This window comes from Pinus tabuliformis, chromosome 4_1 (assembly GCF_031772625.1).
Source record: "Pinus tabuliformis cultivar Carrire ecotype Pingquan chromosome 4_1, CPIR1, whole genome shotgun sequence".
In the NCBI taxonomy this organism is placed as follows: Eukaryota; Viridiplantae; Streptophyta; class Pinopsida; order Pinales; family Pinaceae; genus Pinus; species Pinus tabuliformis.
This window is the reverse complement of record NC_142303.1, coordinates 524,403,896-524,422,354: the sequence shown is the minus strand read 5'-3', so window position 1 is coordinate 524,422,354 and position 18,459 is coordinate 524,403,896. Positions and strand designations below refer to the sequence as shown.

Sequence of the window (18,459 nt, the reverse complement as noted above, 5' to 3'; positions counted from 1 at the left end):
TTACATGTACAATTGTGGGAGTTGTTAAGAAACCAACTAATTCACAAGGCAATGGCCCAATCTCATTGAATATTAATGATATTAAAATAAAAATTATCAACAAGACACAATGAGACTCAAACCTCAGTGAGATTAGCACCAAAAACCTATTATCAAACACCATGAAATGCTTTGTTCATAGTGATTAATTTAACCCATTAGAAGAAACAGAATTTGTCGAGCTAAACTTTCAATGAACTAGATTATTTCCCTTAAAAAAATGTAATCTTTATATTTGCAGTTTACAAATTTTAACACATCTTCTCAACCCACAACCTATACTTGAACAATATTTTTTTCAACTATCCTTGAGTAAATATAGCCCACCCACATAGAGAGTTTATCAAGTTGAATTTTCAAGGCATTAGATTGTTCCTTTTCAAAATATATAATCTTCATATTTACATTTTATAAGTTATAGCACACCTTTTCAACCCACAAACTAAACTTATAGTTGAGCAATATCTTTCTTTCAACTATTCTTGACAACATATTGTCTACAAATAACCATTTATTATATGATATTGTTGCCACTATATTGAGTATAATATATTATTAATGTATCGATTGGATTTACCCCTTATGAGGTATATTACATGTACAATTATGGGAGTTGTTAGGAAACCAAATAATTCATAAGGAAATGACATAATCTCATTGAAAATTGATGATGTTAAAATAAAAGTATCAACAAAGAGTTCACTAATTTCAACTCAAGATCATGAGGAACCCCAAAAGTATATGTCTGACAATATACACATCATCAATCCATCCAAGTAAGAAAGCCCTCATGAAAAAAAGCTAACCATATGACTATATTCAATTCATGAATCTTGTGTTTTATAAGTACCTCAAAGTTTGACTGAAGTATTGAACAACCCTCAAACAACTGAGCGAAATGAAATCTTATTAAATGGAAATGTTAAAAATGGTGAAATTTGATTCCACGGACCTTATAACCAGATCATACTAATATAAAATCCTCTCGGTGACTCTATATGGCCAACTATATACTGTATACCAATAATTGACCAAGTGGCCCTACTCCAGAATAGTTATGAACACTTGGACAACAAAAACTGTATGACATAAACACAATTCTTCCTTGGGCTTGCTATGCATTACATGGAATGAATATCCAACCCACAAAATAACTAGTGCCTGTCAATTATCGGAGTAGTTTGACTTGATTGCCTTTCATGGTGATTGCAGAAGTTGTTGGCATGTAGCTTTTGGAAACAAATTGGCATATGCATGGTATTTATCTATATCCATTTTCTATTCGCAATGGCTCTCTTCTTACAAATAAGAAAGGCCAATGCAAAATTTCTTTAGGATGCTTGCACATGCAACTCCGGAAACTCTATACAAGTATCAACTGATTGCCCAAAGATTACCAATTGCATATTCTAGTTCATAAGTCTATAGAATCAATATGAATATGGAAAATGCGAGACAAATCTAAGTGATCTTGTTGAGTATTTTGCATTATATTCAAAAAAATTGTAGTTCTTCCTCTTATAAGCCATTTTTACACATCGGTTAATCATCAATTATCGCAGTTCTTGTTCATAAGCCACTAGGATGGATTGTTATCAGAGGACAATGTATAGAGTTATGGCATTACCATCAGAGCCATCTCAATCAAACTAAGTCTTTCAACATGATGCTACAAATAATTCTACATACAAACTGAAGAATAAGCTTGACAACTTTCTACTAAGAAACACCATAATATTTACAAGACAAAGTTTCATCTCACCACAACTTCTAGTGGTTAGTTTGTCCAAGATTCTGGCATCCCCAATATTTTACTTAATGATATCCACCTTGCTTACTTGAGGTGTTCTAGGTCTCAGAGGTGTTCGAGGTGTATCAAGCTCCTGTAGTTTAATCCAAGAAGAGATGATAACAAATTTCATATACCTAGTAGAGACAAATTCATTTTCAGAGGAGCATTATCTGAAAGAAGGGGCAATTCACTGGGATAATACAATATTGAAAAACTCATATTGGACTGGGTGGAGATTTACAAAAAACAATATATCCCTTACCGGCCAAATTATAGAAATATCTAAACTTTTCCATGTTGTTTTTGCCTCTCTTTCACCATTTTGAAAGTCCAAGATTGTTTTAAGCAGAGTAGAAGTGTTTAAAACATATTCCATCCCAAGAAAAAGGTAATATTCGATTATTATTTTCATTGGGTCAGGGATCAACTAAATCCATGCCTATAGGGCACTTACTTTCTCACCATTGTGCTAGGAGGTCCATGCTAGCTGCTTACAAATTTGGACATAAAATTGGTAGGATGCCTCGTGAAAGGACCTTTTGTTTAATCTCTAGAAGGAAAAAAGGTTTTTAATTTGGAGTTTTTCCAACAAAGGGTTCAAGCATATGCCCAAATAATTGTTGAGTAGAAACCATAACTTGGTCCCCTTATTGATGAATTTACTCTTGTTTGAGAGAAATTTCACATTTTTCATTTATCAAGAAATCCACAAACAATTGAAAAGAGATGCATAAACATAATAGTCCAAAGAATCAATTGCCAAATAAAGGTTATTACCCGAATTGAGAGGTTAAGATCACTAGGGGGTCATGCTACACTTTCCTCATACTTAGTTGCATCTAGTTCTAACATGTACTTTAATTCAAATATCTTTCGAAGAATGTATTGTCTGATTGGTATAAAAAAAAATAAGGGGATAGGAAAAAGTATCCCTGTTATCGGTATTTATGTAACCCCAAATCATAACAGCAAATAAATGAACTGAAATATGGTAAAGAGAGAAATGGTTTTAAATGGCACTGTTTCCTCACATGACCCATGAAAATCCTTAAGAACCTTACATGCACTTCAAAACATCGCAATTTCTTAGGGCCATACCAAGAGAAAATGAAAGAAAATAATATATGCGTGTTTTCTATGATGGTGCATAAACCCTTTATTCTATGGAAAAAAATTGATAAAAAAATCAATTTTTTATTAATTCCAACTACTTTAGTGAAGAACATCTTTCTTTTTCTGATTTTCATAAAGCATCCGAAAAATTAAGTAACTATGGCTGAAATTGATGCTCATAATTAATTAAAAGTTTAGAATAGTATGTTCTGGAACTCACTTGTATCTCCGAGTTGGAGCAATGAAAAGAAGAAACAATCTTTCCCAAAATTGATTTCCTGGTAAACTTTCTATAGCCATGTAAGCAGAATAACCCCATAGACAGATGTAAGATTCATTTTGATTATAGGAATGACTTCCACAGATCCACCCACAAGAAGGGACTGCATCAAGTTGCTCAGTCATTGCTCCTTAACTCTCATGGGAAGACATGCCTCAATATGCTTTTCAAGGTCAAAAGCATTTCCATATTTTTCATCTTCTGTACTTCTCAAGACTATTGCTTTCAAATCTTTTAGTTCATTCAAATCCTTCGATGCCTACAAGGGAATTAAGACAATTTTGAATTTAGCTCTAAGGGCAGCTTTCTGGCCATCTCAAATTCAAGAAAGGAAACAAAGAAACAAATGATAACACTCACTGGCCCCTTCTGCTCCATTTTGACAAAAACTTCCTGCATGTTGCCATAAATCTCTAATGTACTGGCCTGTTCTTCAATACTTTTCTTGGCACTTTCTACCATATTTTTTCGGATTATCTGCAAAAGCACACACCCACATCAGGAAACTAGACAAAGAATGCTAAAAAAAACAATCAGAAAACATAGTGTTTTTACTTCTTTTTTTTCAAATGAATTCAAATTAGAGTCGAGTATTCTAAATAAAAAACCAAAATACTCACTTAGCAAATGCTACAAGCATGGAGGGGATTAAACAAACCTGCCGCCTCAGGACCAAAAGGATATTGGTATGCATGGGGACTGTGGCAGAACACCAATAGAAGGGGGAAGTCCGAGAAGTCCACATAACAATACCTGCATTGGAGGGATTTTGGTTAAATGGAAATTAGCTGAATGTAACCCCATTAAAAATCAGAATATCACAACTTGTTTACCGTTTACATTAAAAAGTAGAATATCACAACTTGTTTATCCTAGTTAAGGAAAGATAGATTTGAACTCTAAAAACAATCACAATCACAAAGCAAATAAGATCAAATCACCCTATTGGTATAGTCAACTGCATTATAAGACATTTGTGTTTATTGTAGTTAAGGAAAGATAAATTTGAACTCTAAAAACAATGACAATCACAAAGCAAATAAGATCAAATCACCCTATTGGTATAGTCAACTGCATTATAAGACATTTGTGTTTATTGTAGTTAAGGAAAGATAAATTTGAACTCTAAAAACAATCACAATCACAATGCAAATAAGATCAAATCACCCTATTGGTATAGTCAACTGCATTATAAGACATTTGTGAATTGTAATCTAATGAAATTTTCTCCACGTTCTTGTTCCAAAAGAAAAAGTATATAGTTGTCAGGGAAATTTTCAAAGAACCAATACATAATTTAGGAATCAGGGTTAGGTCAATGGTTCAGCTCATTCAATTCGAATGGACTGTTTCATGGTGGAGTTTTCCATGAGGTATCTAGTTCCAGTGTGGTTGAAGTTTGATTCTAGGTCCCATTGGATTAGTAGCTCCTATTGTGGAAGAATGGAGGACTTATTTTTCATTAAAAACACAAAAATCATGGTTGACTGCGAACCCACCATAAACCTTAAGAGGAGCATGTCATAATGATAAGCTGATGGATTCTTTAGATTGGAGTCCTTATGTTGTGCCATTTGGAATGCCACAACGTAACCAAAGAATTGGTGTCCAGCTATCATAATGGCAGGTATAAGTGCTACTAAAATGTACATGGGGGGTACGTCAAGCATGTCCTGCAAAGTAAAAATTCTTGAACGATCAGCTGAGCTTTGCTAACCAAGTCATGGTATAGAGGAGAATGAAATATGCCATATATGTCAGAATCACTTTTTCTCCTACAAGCTTAGTACTCATTACCCTAATAATCATCGAGTTAAATGAAGCTCCAAGAGCCCATGGGTCGGGGATGAAGAGTCTTCTCGGGATGCTAGTAGGTACTTTATCTAATTCAGAATATGAGACTGATGACCATACTAAAATCATCGTCACGACTCTGTAGCATTCTATGAAACCTCTCAATCAACCTGTGGATAAAATATAGTGGGTCATTGAGTTCTAATAAAATAGTCATGAAAAATGAATAGATGATAAAATGTTGAATAGTTATCCATATCTAAAATCCAGACCGCACAATTTCATTGCATGAACAAACATGAAAGGGGGTTTTCCATCGATACCCTTAGATCCGTTGATCTCACTATGGTTCTGAAATCCAAAATGCCATGGGAATATGCACATTAGTCTTGGAGCTCAATGAGGCCCAACTGTGGCAGAATCAAGAGCCCAAAAGGAATCAAACCAATGAGATAGTTGTTTCCCATGCGATGACACGTGAGATATTTGCAGGACCCCAAGGTTTTTGGAAAGGGGCCGAAGAATAAATTGCTGAGCAGAATGAGGCTCTGAAGCTTACCACTCAGAGATCTGACGGTATGAGGCCCATGAGCTTATCATATGAGACGTCAAGGGACAGTAACTTGCCATTCTCCCGAGGTAGCGGGGAATGGAACCGTGACGTTGTTGTCCTAGTGATTGCGGAATTTGCAAGACCTTCAGAGATTAAAAGAAACCACACTCATCGACAGACGGCGGAGTCAGCCTGGTCTCCAAAATTCAAGAGTCGTCACACAACATATTGCATAGTTTGTAGGTCTCTAGAGCTCAAAAATTACTGCACTTGAGAGATTATGTAGTCCTCACAGACCCCAGAGCTGAAGAGTGACTGCGCTAAAGGCAACCACACTAATCAGATTGTGGAGTTTGCACCACCTCCAGAGCTTAAAGGCGACCACAGTAATCGACAGATGGAAAGGTCAGAGAGGTATGTGCTCATCTTTTTTTTATTTGTTGGCCGATGACTAGGGTTACTATTGGATGGGTGAACAGTGTCTACTCTGAATGAGGTGAACAGTGTCTACTGACCCACATCCCGCAATGGAAACAGCTTTGATGTAAATATACGCAGAATATTATTAATTCAGAAGAGAGTGTGATTAAATTGGCACGTAAAAAAAATAATAAGAGTATGAAAAGATTAAGTAATAAGTACTATGTAATGAATTAATATTGGTTTTTTGTTTTTAAAATTTTCTATTTAGTATAATAAGCCAACTAAAAAAGACGGTTAGCTAATACTATGGTATCTTCGAATGACAGGGAAGGGACTTAGAAGTTGGGACTCACAGAGATCTATCCGATATTTGTGTATAAGATTGCAGTTTTTAGTGCTTATAAGTTATAACATTGAATACAATCAAGATTCATAATAGGTTATAAATATCTTGCTATAATGGAGATATGGTAATGGTGATATGATGTATTGCTATAATAGCGATATGGCAATGATGAATGATGATATGATGTATTTTTGTTAACATTATTTCGAATCACTTACCCATTACAAAGTTGTTTAATTTAGTTTTTTTTAATAGATACACAATATACTTTTTGTTGTTTTCTTTTTTGGTTGGATGGACCTTTATTATAAAGTTTTATAGTGATTTGCATTTATTATAAAGTATTAATTATTAATATATTTAAAGGAAAATAATTTCATAATATATATATATATATATATTAGTTTGGTAGGACTATACCTTTATCATATCTAATATATCATTTTGATTGAGAGAGGGAATTGAACTGGTGCCTTCATATCAAGGAATACCTTAATAGAGTACCCGATCACTGTCTATCCAAAACCCCATAGACACTTTAATATAATATTCATTACTTTATTACAAAATGTGTATTAATAATTGTTTTTTAATACACTATTTTTTTATAGTACAACACTCCATATAGAATAATTTAATTTTTTTGTGTACTGAGACTGATCATTGATATTTTAGTGCCATGCGGATCTTCCACTACATTTCAGGATCACAATTTTATTGTATTACTACAGGAAAAATCATTTTTCATGTTGGTTTGCAAGGTGGTTGAGAGATTATGATATTATTAATGGCAGAGTAAAGAATTAATTCCATCCTCCATATCACCTCTGTAAGAAGAATTAATGAGAAGGTTCTATCAATAGTGAATGCTAAAATTATGCACATAGTTTTTTTCTAGAGGAGAAAAACTAAACTCGATTTTATTAAGGAAAAATACCAATTACATATTTATGTCATTTTGTGAAATTTTCCAGCTCCAAAAGAAAAACTAACATGAGTCAAAATGTCACCAAATACATATTCAGGGAATCATCTTGTGTACATATGGAAATTTCATCTATCAAAAAACAAAATAGTGTGTAAAAAACATCCAAAATGTTCAACAAGATAAATAGGAAACATCACAACAATATATGTTCCAAGAAATAAAAGACCAGTGAACCAACTATGGGAGGGAAATGCGCCCGTCCTCCCTAACTACCCCATCAGAAACATATGTAAAACACATATAACCTTCACCGTCATTTAATCATTTTTTGACAGGGATTCGTCCATCCCGTTTGATTCCCGATATATATGCAGAATGTTAAAACTCATAAAAGTCTTACTGATGCCATTAATATGTACCTGCCAGCCCCTAAGATCTGGGGGGTCAAAAGTTGTTTTACCAAAAATGCCATCTATAATGGTCTTAGAGTCTTCGTAAATATGGATGTGTTGGATCTGCCTATCATTTACAAACCAGAGGAGACCCCATAGAGCCACCATCTCATCTCTAGAGTTTGTGCCTAATCCCCCAAACTAATGTAGCTTATAATGAGAATTACAATTGATGTGTAGCCAAGCTCTGCAACCACATCTTCCTTGCTGAGGCGCACCGTCGAAAAAACCCACTGACAATATTATCTGAGGGCGCATATATCTCCCCGATAGGTCCTTGGTATTTTTCTTCCATAGTTCCATATAATCGAGCGAAACTAGAATTTTAGAGCATGTCTTGTAAGCATGATGAGGGATTCCCCGAAAGATTATATGATTCTGAGTCTTCCAAATCTCCCAAATTACAAATATTAGGATGTATTTATGTATGTCTTGTCCTTCCAAGCCCCATCGCAAACATTGCTCAATAGAAGTGAAATTCCGGTAAGTAATCTTGAATATAGATAGTGTCATCAACAAGACCTGAAGTGCGATGCTGTAGGAAAGGAATAGATGTACAAAAGTTTCATTACCAACACCACATAAGAGACAACACCCTAGGCCTTGTTAACCATGTTTACACATATTATCCCATGTTAATATCTTGTTCTTCCACACCAGTCAACATGACAGAATAATTTTCAAGGGGCATGTATTTTCCATATAGCAATAAACCACTTTGATATAGTATATTCCTGTGTATGGTACATAAGATGTTTGTAATTCTCTGCTACTCCCACAAAACCTTTCCGAAGAGGCCCATCCCATGCAAGGGAATCACTATTCTCATTTCTGCAAATACCAACCCTATTTAGTGTTGTAACATAGTTATTCCAATCTATAGACTTATGTCCAGCCAATATGATATGTGTCAACCCTATCCATGTCAGATGAAATCCGTTCCAACAATTGATAGCCCGATATAGAAAAATAATGCCTCTCTGGTGAAGTGGCTTGATCGCTTAATAAAAAATTATATAGGAGTCCAAAATGCCAACAATCTTTGTCCCGCCCAATAATCAACAAATTTACTTTCCCAAATGTCCATTTCACTTGACACAGGAACCATACCTTTTCCTTTTGGAAGCTCATCCAGATGTACGATCCCCTCTTGATACTAATCTCGTCCATCTTGATCCAGTGCATGTCAGGCCTTCGCATCTGATATTTTTCATAAATGATCTACCCCTAAATGCCACCACCGAAAAGTGTCTGCTGGAGAGACTTAATTAACAGGGACCATATAAATACTTGGGTGTTCAATATCCCCCACCCACTGATTTTATTAGGTCTATAGATAGTACTCCAGGTGATTATATGATATTTGCATCCTTACCAATGCCAAACCACAAGAAACCTGCCAAACAAAAATGAATTTTAGAATAATATGGACCGATATAGCAAAAAGGTGCATCCAGTAAATTCACTAGTTGTTGAAGAACAAATTGTATCAAGGTGAATCTCCCACCTAATGAGAGCCAATGATTTGTACAAACCATAAGATTCTTATCAAATTTTGAGAGAAGCCATGTCCAGTCCTTCAAACGGTAGCTTATCGGCTTCAATCTAAATCCCAAGTAGGAAAATCCATCCTGTAGGTGCTTTATGCCCACCCCAAATAACTCCGTAATGTAATTGATATCAGATTGATTTCTAGTTGAGTAAATGAGAAAAGATTTGTGTCCATTTGAAATGAGACCCGAAGCCTCTCCAAAATGGTGAAATATATAGTGAAGTGCCTCCCACTGAGCCTGAACCATCATCCCAAAAGTAAGGATATCGTCAACAAAGAAAATATATGACGTAATAACATGTGGTGCCATTTTTAGTCCCTTGAACGTCCCCAAATACTTTGCCGAGTTTATCTTCCTGCTAATGTCGTCCATAACAAGAATGAAGAGCAGTGGTGATAATGAACATCCCTGCTAGAGACCCCTTCCTACTTGAAAAAAGTCAGTGGGAAATCCATTAATTAGGAGAGTGAGCCAAACATTTGTGACACATGCTATGATCCATTCCACATTACGAATCTCGAGCCAAATATTCAGCAGAGTGATCTTGAGAAAGTTCTAGTCCACACAATCATATGCTCTTTGCAAGCCTATATTCATTACCACCACTTCCAGCGTTTTGTTCTCGATGGAGTGGATGCACTCCTGAGCAATGGAAATTGCATCGTGTATAGATCTATTGTGAAGAAAACCATTTTTTCCCCTGGATATATGAATAGAGAGAGTGCCTTAGATCCGTTCAGCAATCACCTTTGAAATAAGCTTGTATATGATATTTCAGAAGGAGATCACCTTGAAGTATGAAAAACTATCTGGAGAGGTGACCTTTGGGATGAGGGAAATTAAAGTAGATTTAATAGAACGAGAAATGAACCACCTATTCCATGATTCCTCAACCATATCTAACAATTCCTCTCTCATAAGCTAGAAAAATGCCGAAAGATTTCCATTGTCCAACCATCGGGTCCCAGGAAATTGTCCCGGACAAAATATTTCAAAACCGAGTGAATTTCCACATAGGAAACCAATCTATAAATGGAATCATTTGCTTCCTGATCAAACATCCTCAGATATTCCTCAACTCCCCAAAGTTAATTTTCTATGAGGGCCTCACCAATGGTCAAAAATAGGTTCCAGAAAAATTTGACTGCCTCTTTCTCAATTTAACAACCCTAGTGAAAATTCCATGTAATAAAAGTTAATAAAGGAAAAAATAATAACCACGGTTGATGCGGCACTTATTCCAAGATGAATGTTGGGAAACAAATTCTAGTGTGGTTGTTCATCTATTTATTATGGTTAAGGAAATTGGAAAAGGCAATGGATAAGGCTTTGGAAAGGAAAAAAGGCATTTGTGGCACATTTATTTATGAAAATAATGAAAATTGGGAGAGAAGGAGGGTGAAAGGTCACAGGTTGCATGTGAGGAGAAAATTGAAGGAAAATAATGGAAAATGAAGAAAATAGAGGCCTAATTGATAAAGGATTAGTTTGGTACCTTTTTTCAGTTCATATTTGGAGTTCTCTCATTATTCTCTCTCTCTCTCACACACACTTGGACACTTAGAGTTTTCTTGGAGCATTTTGGCATAGGATCAAGAAAGGAAAATAAGGCAAGAGGAAACCGAGATCAAGGAAGAACAGGATCAAGCAACTAAAACAATAATCTTTGCAGGTATTGATTGGCATGTGTATTTTCTGTGCTAGATTTTGCATGCATGGTATTGCATGTGGTTCTTTTGCTATTATGGCATGGGTTTTGCCAGGTGTTACTGTGTTTTCAACCTAGCCTTTCCATTTCCAGATAGCCATGGTTTGATTGGGTTCTCATGTTTTGGTTGATTTGGATTGTCGGATGCATTTGAAACTGAGTGACGAGGATCTCTGAATGACATAATACATGGCCTAGTAACTCGTGAACAGACTATGGGTTGCAGTAAAACCACATTTTGTGTGGCCTCGATGGGCCGAGGATTCCTTGACGGTGAATGAAAGGATATGTGGTAAAGCCAAGAGGTGGTTTTCTCTCCGTTGGGCCTAGTAATCCCGGGTTGGGATATGTGGTAAAGCTAGGAGAGTGGGTCCTAGTTTAGGGCCTAGTGATCTGGTGTGGATTGTGGTAAAGCTTGAGAGACTAGGAGACAAGAAAATTCCTCATGGTGTAGGTGGATAAATCCGGTGGCATCCATGCTTGTTTCGCCTAATGATCTGATGGAGATCATGGTATAGCCTACAATAACATGTTTATTTTGTTGGCCTAGTGATCTGGGATGGATTACAGTAAAACCTAGTTTCTATGGATGAGGGTGAGGTAGTTTAGCCTCAGGATACCCTGGTTGGTTCTTTTGGTTTGAGTCCCACATTCATGCTTGGAATATGGCATGGGGGTGAATGGCTAACGAGATATTTGGCTAAGCCATTCTACGATTGAGTGGAACGTGGAAGTCCCATCTCAGTTTTGGATTTTGCATCATTAATATGAGGTTATTTCTCCTTGTATTTCTATGAGTATTATACTGGTTTATATGTGGATCATATGGCTGTGATTTCATTGGTATTTGTATTGCTATTATGTTGTTTATGTATGAGTTTATGACAGTGGCTATGTATGGCTCTCATCATGTTTTTACTTGTAAATGAATGGAAAATGTATTTATGACCTAATAGATGATAATGCAACAAATGATACGAGGGAACAATGGTTCTTAACCATCCTTAGATAAGTATGATATCCCTATGCTTAAATATGTTGTTTACCAATGTAGATTACATATTTGTGATATGTTTGAAGAAATGCCTGTCATGGCTAGTAAGGGTCCCATGAAGGGCTTGTACAAGTATTTACTTTTGCATCATTGTTTCACGGTTATCTTACTGTTCTGAAGGTGTCATTTAATTCTGGGCAGTGACTTGGGCTTTCGGCTTGAAAAAGTGGCTCAAGTCCCAGGGATGCTAACAAAACATTGAGAAAAATAGTCCTTGGATGCTAGAATTCCTTTTCATGAGAGCCTCCAAAGCCTCCTAGATGCTGGCAAGCTTATGGCATGAGAGTGTCCAGAGGTCAAGTTGTCAAAAACTTCAGTGAGACCCAGAGGCTAGCTACCTGAGTGGTTTGAATGGTTCATAGGAGTCCTAAAGCTAATGTGGAAGTTATGTATGTTGTGTTTCTATCGATTCCACTTCTTAAAGGTCACATGGGAGGTTGAATCTAATCATGGTAGCCTCTCATCACATGCTTACCCTGGTTGGCCAGTTACCTTGGTAGATGTGAGAGGAGGGTGTTATAGAGTGGTACCAGAGTTGGTTGCACTCTCTTTGGTTCATATCTCATACCACAGAGTGGTATTAGAGCATGGTTCATCCCTTGGATTGCATGGGAGATGTATTGGTCATGCATTCATGTCATTTGTACATGTGTTAATCATCCTTATGGTCTATGTGCTTGTTACATATGCATCAATCATGGTTGTTGTGATGTCGCCATGTGGAAGAGGATGTTGTTGTTATGAAGTATGTCGTCATGAGTGTATGATTGGTTACATGTTGTTTATGTTTGTGTATTTTCAGTGTACGTCAGTATGGTTGTTGTTGTCATGCATGAGGTCATGGTATGTGTAGTTGATATGTTCATGCATTGATGACTGGTCTTTGGCTAGAATGGTGGTTACATGATTATGTGGTTAAGTATTATATGTCTATATGCTATTATGATTATGTTTATATATATCCCACAAATTTGATGATATTGCATATGAGATATACTCCTCGAATTTTGCTAAGGTACATTGGTTTATTGTGATTTGGTTTAGCTGACATAGTATGCCTTGTAGGAGAAAGAGATCAAAATGACTAGGAAGATGGTAGACTACAAAGACTCTCCATATGAATTAGATGAGCAACATGGTATTGGGCACTCGTCTGATTTGACAGACACATTGAGAAGCTTGAAGGAAGAAATAAGGAGTTGTAAGGCAGATAATGACAGGGTCATAAAGGCATAAGAGAAACAAGCTGAGATTAATGCAATACTTCATCAGATTTTGTCAGAATTGCAGTGATAAGGGCCACTTCAGATGAGCCATGTACAGGAGGAAAAAACTAATGGGGCATATGGTAGTAGGTCTCATGGTGGTTACAAGTTGGATAAAGATGACACAGTTAGAGATGGAAGATTGTTGGTTACTCTAGATATGAGAGGTGATGGATATAGGTATTATTCTAGTTCTGGTCTTGATAGGCATCATTATCATCTTCATTATCACTATTACAGGAGGAGTGACAGGGGATACTTGCTAGATGATTTTAAGAAAGCAAAGGCACCTACTTTTGATGGAGATGTGAAGAAGCCGAAAGATGCAAATGCTTGGATACTTGGGACGAAGAAGTTATTTGAGTTTCATAATTACACAAATAATATGAAGACCATAGTAGCTATCTTCAACCTAAGAGGTAAAGCATACATCCTGTGGGAAGACGTGAAGCGGGTTAGAGACATCATGAGCGATGAATTGAGTTGGCAGGAGTTCAAGAGGATTTTCAGGAAGAAGTACTTGTCAGAGAGGTACTACGACAGTAAGTCCAAAGAATTTTATGAGTTGAAGATGGGATCCATGACAGATGAAGAGTACATGACCAAGTTTCTAGAGATATTGAGGTATGCACCGTACTTAGAGATGAGAAGTCTAAAGTTTGATGATTTGTTAGTGGATTTTCATTAGAATTTAGAGATCGGATTGAGTATGATGAGCCTTGGTCACTTGAGGAAGTTATTGGGAAGTTGAAGCATTTCTATGAACAGTCAAAGTGTAAGAATGAATCTCAACAAGGATGGAAAGGAAAAGACAAAGGTAAAGGTAAATGGAAGCCAAAAAGAACAAGGCCTTAGAATGCATATGAGAAAGAAAATGTGGCATTGCAAAAGAGGTTCAATGTAGATAGATAGGGACATGGGTCACAATAGTATAGAGGTGAGGGTATTGATCAGTTGGAGTGTTCAACATGCAGAAATTCGCACCTTAAGAGATATTGTCCACAAAATCAAGGTGGTAGGCCTCATATATATAGTGAACAGGAGGCAAAAACTATTGGGGATGTTGTTCAAAGTGTTCCTCGTATTTATGCAGCATTGGATAACAAACACGCACACCATCATGCATCTATCATTGATATGGACATTAAGCTTTGTGATCAAGTTATTTCTATTTTGATTGACCCTGGATCTAATTATAGCTATGTTAGTCCTGACTTGGTGGATAAATGTGGTTTGAGTAAGGAATTACATGCAGAATCCTGGTTAGTACAGTTGGTTATAGGTATAAAGAAGTGAGTTCATCATTGGGTAAAAGCTTGTGTATTTAATTTGAATGGTATGCCTACCATAGCACATTTGAATATATTACCGTAGGGATCATACAAGATTTTTTTGGGCATGGATTGGTTGTACCTTCATAGAACCAAGGTAGATCGTTATGAAAAATCTATTGAGTGTGTGGATGAAAATGGGGAAGCTAGAGTATTGCAGAGAAATAAGAAAGCCATAGGATGGGGACAACTATGTAGGCAAAGTGCAGTCATAGAAAATGATGTTTGTTATTTGTCGTAAATATTTCTAGTAACAAGGGTAAGTAAGTTGAAGATGCAAATGTTTTGAGTAGGTTCCAAATTCTACAACAATTTCAGGATGTGTTTCCCAAAGAGATTTTAGAGTTTCCACCTCACAAGGAAGTAAAATTTTCTATTGAGTTAGTGTCAGGGGCAGCTCCAACATCAAAATCACCCTACAGGATGAGCACATCTGAGTTGGTAGAGTTTAATTTTCATTTGAAAGAAATGTTGGACAAGGGATACATTAGACCAAGTGTATCAGCTTGGGGTGCACCAATATTGTTTTTAAAGAAGAAATATGGTACTCGTAGATTATGCATTGACTATAGGCAATTGAATAAAGTGACTATCAATAATAGGTATCCGTTATCGAGGATTGATGACTTGTTTGATTAGCTGAAGGGAGAAACAATGTTATCTAAGATCGACTTGACGTCAGGATACCATCAGGTACGCATCAAAGAAGAGGACATTTACAAGACATCTTTCTGGACCAGGTATAGGAATTATGAGTTTGTTGTAGTTTCATTCGGTTTGATTAATGCTCTAGCTACATTTATGTTCTTGATGAATAGTGTGTTGTGTCTGTATTTGGATAAGTTTGTTATTGTGTTCATTGATGACATATTGGTATATTCTAAAAATGAGGAAGAACATGTCGAGCATTTAGCAATAATGTTGAGGTTGTTGAGAGAGAATCAATTGTATGCTAATATTAGCAAGTGCAGTTTCTTTCAGACTGAGGTACATTACTTGGGAGATGTTGTCTCCAAGGAGGGAATTGCAGTAGATCCACAAAAGATAAGGGCCATCATGGATTGGGTAGCTCCTAGGAATATGGATGAGGCGAGATCTTTCATGGGATTGGTAGGTTATTACACGATGTTCATCAGTAAATTCTCATAGATTTCTTATCCTATTACATCATTGCAGAGGAAAGGTAAGAAGTTTGAATGGACAGAGGAGTGTGAGGCTAGTTTTGAGCGGATTAAGTATTTATTGACACATGCACCAGTGTTAAAGATTGTAGATGCGGACAAAGAGTGTGTAGTACACATAGATGCTTGCAAAAGAGGACTTAGTGGAGTCCTTATGAAGGATGAACAGGTGGTATGTTATGAGTCACAAAAAACTAAATGAGCATGAGAAAAACTACCCGATGCATGATCTTGAGTTAACAAAAATCATACATGAATTGAAGATGTAGAGGCACTATCTTCTTAGCAGGAGGTTTGTACTGATGAGTGATCATATTGGGTTGAGATATTTGTTTAAACAACAGAATCCGAACACCCGAAAGGCTAGATGGTTGGCCAGAATCAACAAGTTTGATTTTTATATCAGGTACATCAAGGGTAAATATAAAAGGGCGGTAGATGTTCTTAGAAAGAGGGTACATGTAAATCACTTAGCAACTATGAACTCCTATGGGACATACTTACAGGATAGGATCTTGCAGGCAGGTCAACAGGATGTCAAGTATATGGAGATTGTGCACACATTGCAGTAGAGTACAAGTACAGGTACAGGTACATATACATGTACATGTATTGGTATAGGTACAAGTAGTAGTACAAGTATAGGTGCTGGCAATGGTATAGGTACATGTGCAAAAGATATGGACTATTGCCTTACAGCGAGCGGATTGGTCAGATTCAGAGACAAGGTATATGTGCGAGATAGTAGTGAGCTCAAGTAGGTGATATTGAGGTAGTTTCATGTGAAACCATGTTCAGGTCACCTAGGTTATTATTAGACATTGATTATAGTAAATAAGCTTTATTATTGGCCAAATCTAAAGAAGGATGTAGCAGATTTTGTGTCTAGGTGTTTTGATTCTTAGTGTGTGAAGGAAGAGTTTAAGAATTCAGGTGGACTTCTACAGCCGATTGCGATTCCAGAGTGGAAATGGGAGGTCCTTTCCATGGAATCTATCACAGGGTTGCCGAGGATAGTGAGACAACATGACTCCATCATGGTTGTTGTGGACAGGTTGACAAAGGTTGCACACTTCATTCCAGTGAAGTCTACATTATCAACTAGTGATGTAGCATAGGTATTCATTAGAGATGTAGCCATATTGCATGATATCCCAAAGAAGATTGTGTCGGACATGGATGCAAAGTTCACTTCCAAGTTTTGGAAGGAGTTATTCGCAGGTTTGGGCATAGAGTTGGCCTTCAGCACAACTTATCATCCACAGACATATGGACAAATAGCGAGGGTCAACAGGATATTGGAAAACATGTTGAGGACGTATGCGATGAATCAAAAACAAAAGTGGGAAGAGTATATTTCATTGGTATATTTTGCTTACGGCAATGGGTATCAAGAATCTTTCTGGATGAGTCCATTTGAAGCATTGTATGGGCAGAGTTGCAATACTCCTATCAGTTGGAGCGATCCAGTTACTAGGGTGTTGATTGGATCAAATATGTTGGTGGACATGGAACAAGAAATGCAAGTAATCAAGAAGAAACTGAAGGAAACACGGGATAGGCAAAAGAGCTCCTTAGGAATTGGATCATGTGCAATGCTGACACCACTATTTTGTGGACCCTTAAGTATTTTTCAGAGAATTGGGTTAGTAGCCTATTGAATTACAATACCTTTGATGGTGAAATTCCATGATGTTTTCCATGTGTCATTTCTTAAGAAGTATGTTAAATATGCTGATCATGTGATTAACTGGTCTGTATCGTAGGTGGAACCAGATGGAGAATTCCAGCAAGAGTCTCAATGTATATTGCAGAAAAAGGTGCTCATGCTGCGAAACCAAGAAATCAAGCAAGTTAAAGTGCAATGGAAGAACATTGGGCCCAATGAAGCTACATGGGAGATGACGGATCAAATGCGGGCTATGTATCCTTCATTGTTTTCTAGTTGAGGCAAAGCAGTTTTAGTATGGTGTTTTGGTATGTGTCTTTGATATATGTTTTGGTACATGTTTGATGATGTTTTGGTATATGTACATATGTATATGGATGTAAATACCACCATGAGCTATGTTATAAAGTTCCAATAAGCGATATGGGTGTCATGTCATTATGTTGTCTTTTTGTTATGTTGACCTGTTGGTTTTGTTTTTTGCAGGGTGATCATTGTAAATACTGCATCGAGCTATGTTATAAAGCTCCATGGGCAGTATGTTTCTTCTCCAACGATTTTGCTGAGATATAGGTTTGGTTGAACATCGAGGGCATTGTCCCCCAAAGGGGAGGGTTTTGTAACAACCCTAGTGAAAATTCCATGGAATAAAAGTTCATAAAGGAAAAAATAATAACCACGGTTGATGGGACACTTATTCCAAGATGAATGTTGGGTAAAACATCCCGATGTGGGTGTTCATCAGTTTATTATGGCAAAGGAAATGTTTAAAGGTTTGGAAAGGTAAAATGAAATTTGTGGCACATTTATTTATGAAAATAATGGAAATTAGGAGAAAAGGAAGGTGAAAGGTCATAGGTTGCATGTGAGGAGGAAACTGAAGGAAAATAATGGGAAATGAAGAAAATAGAGGCCTAATTAATAAAAAGGCTTCACATAATTAGTTTGGAACCTTTTTTTAACTCATCTTTGGAACTC

General features: G+C 36.6%; 1 pseudogene; it reads right to left on the bottom strand.

Moving 5' to 3' along the window:
* Nucleotides 1–2,638: 2,638 nt before the first annotated feature.
* LOC149176895 (putative boron transporter 7) lies at nucleotides 2,639–5,147 on the bottom strand (annotated as a pseudogene).
* Nucleotides 5,148–18,459: the final 13,312 nt, after the last annotated feature.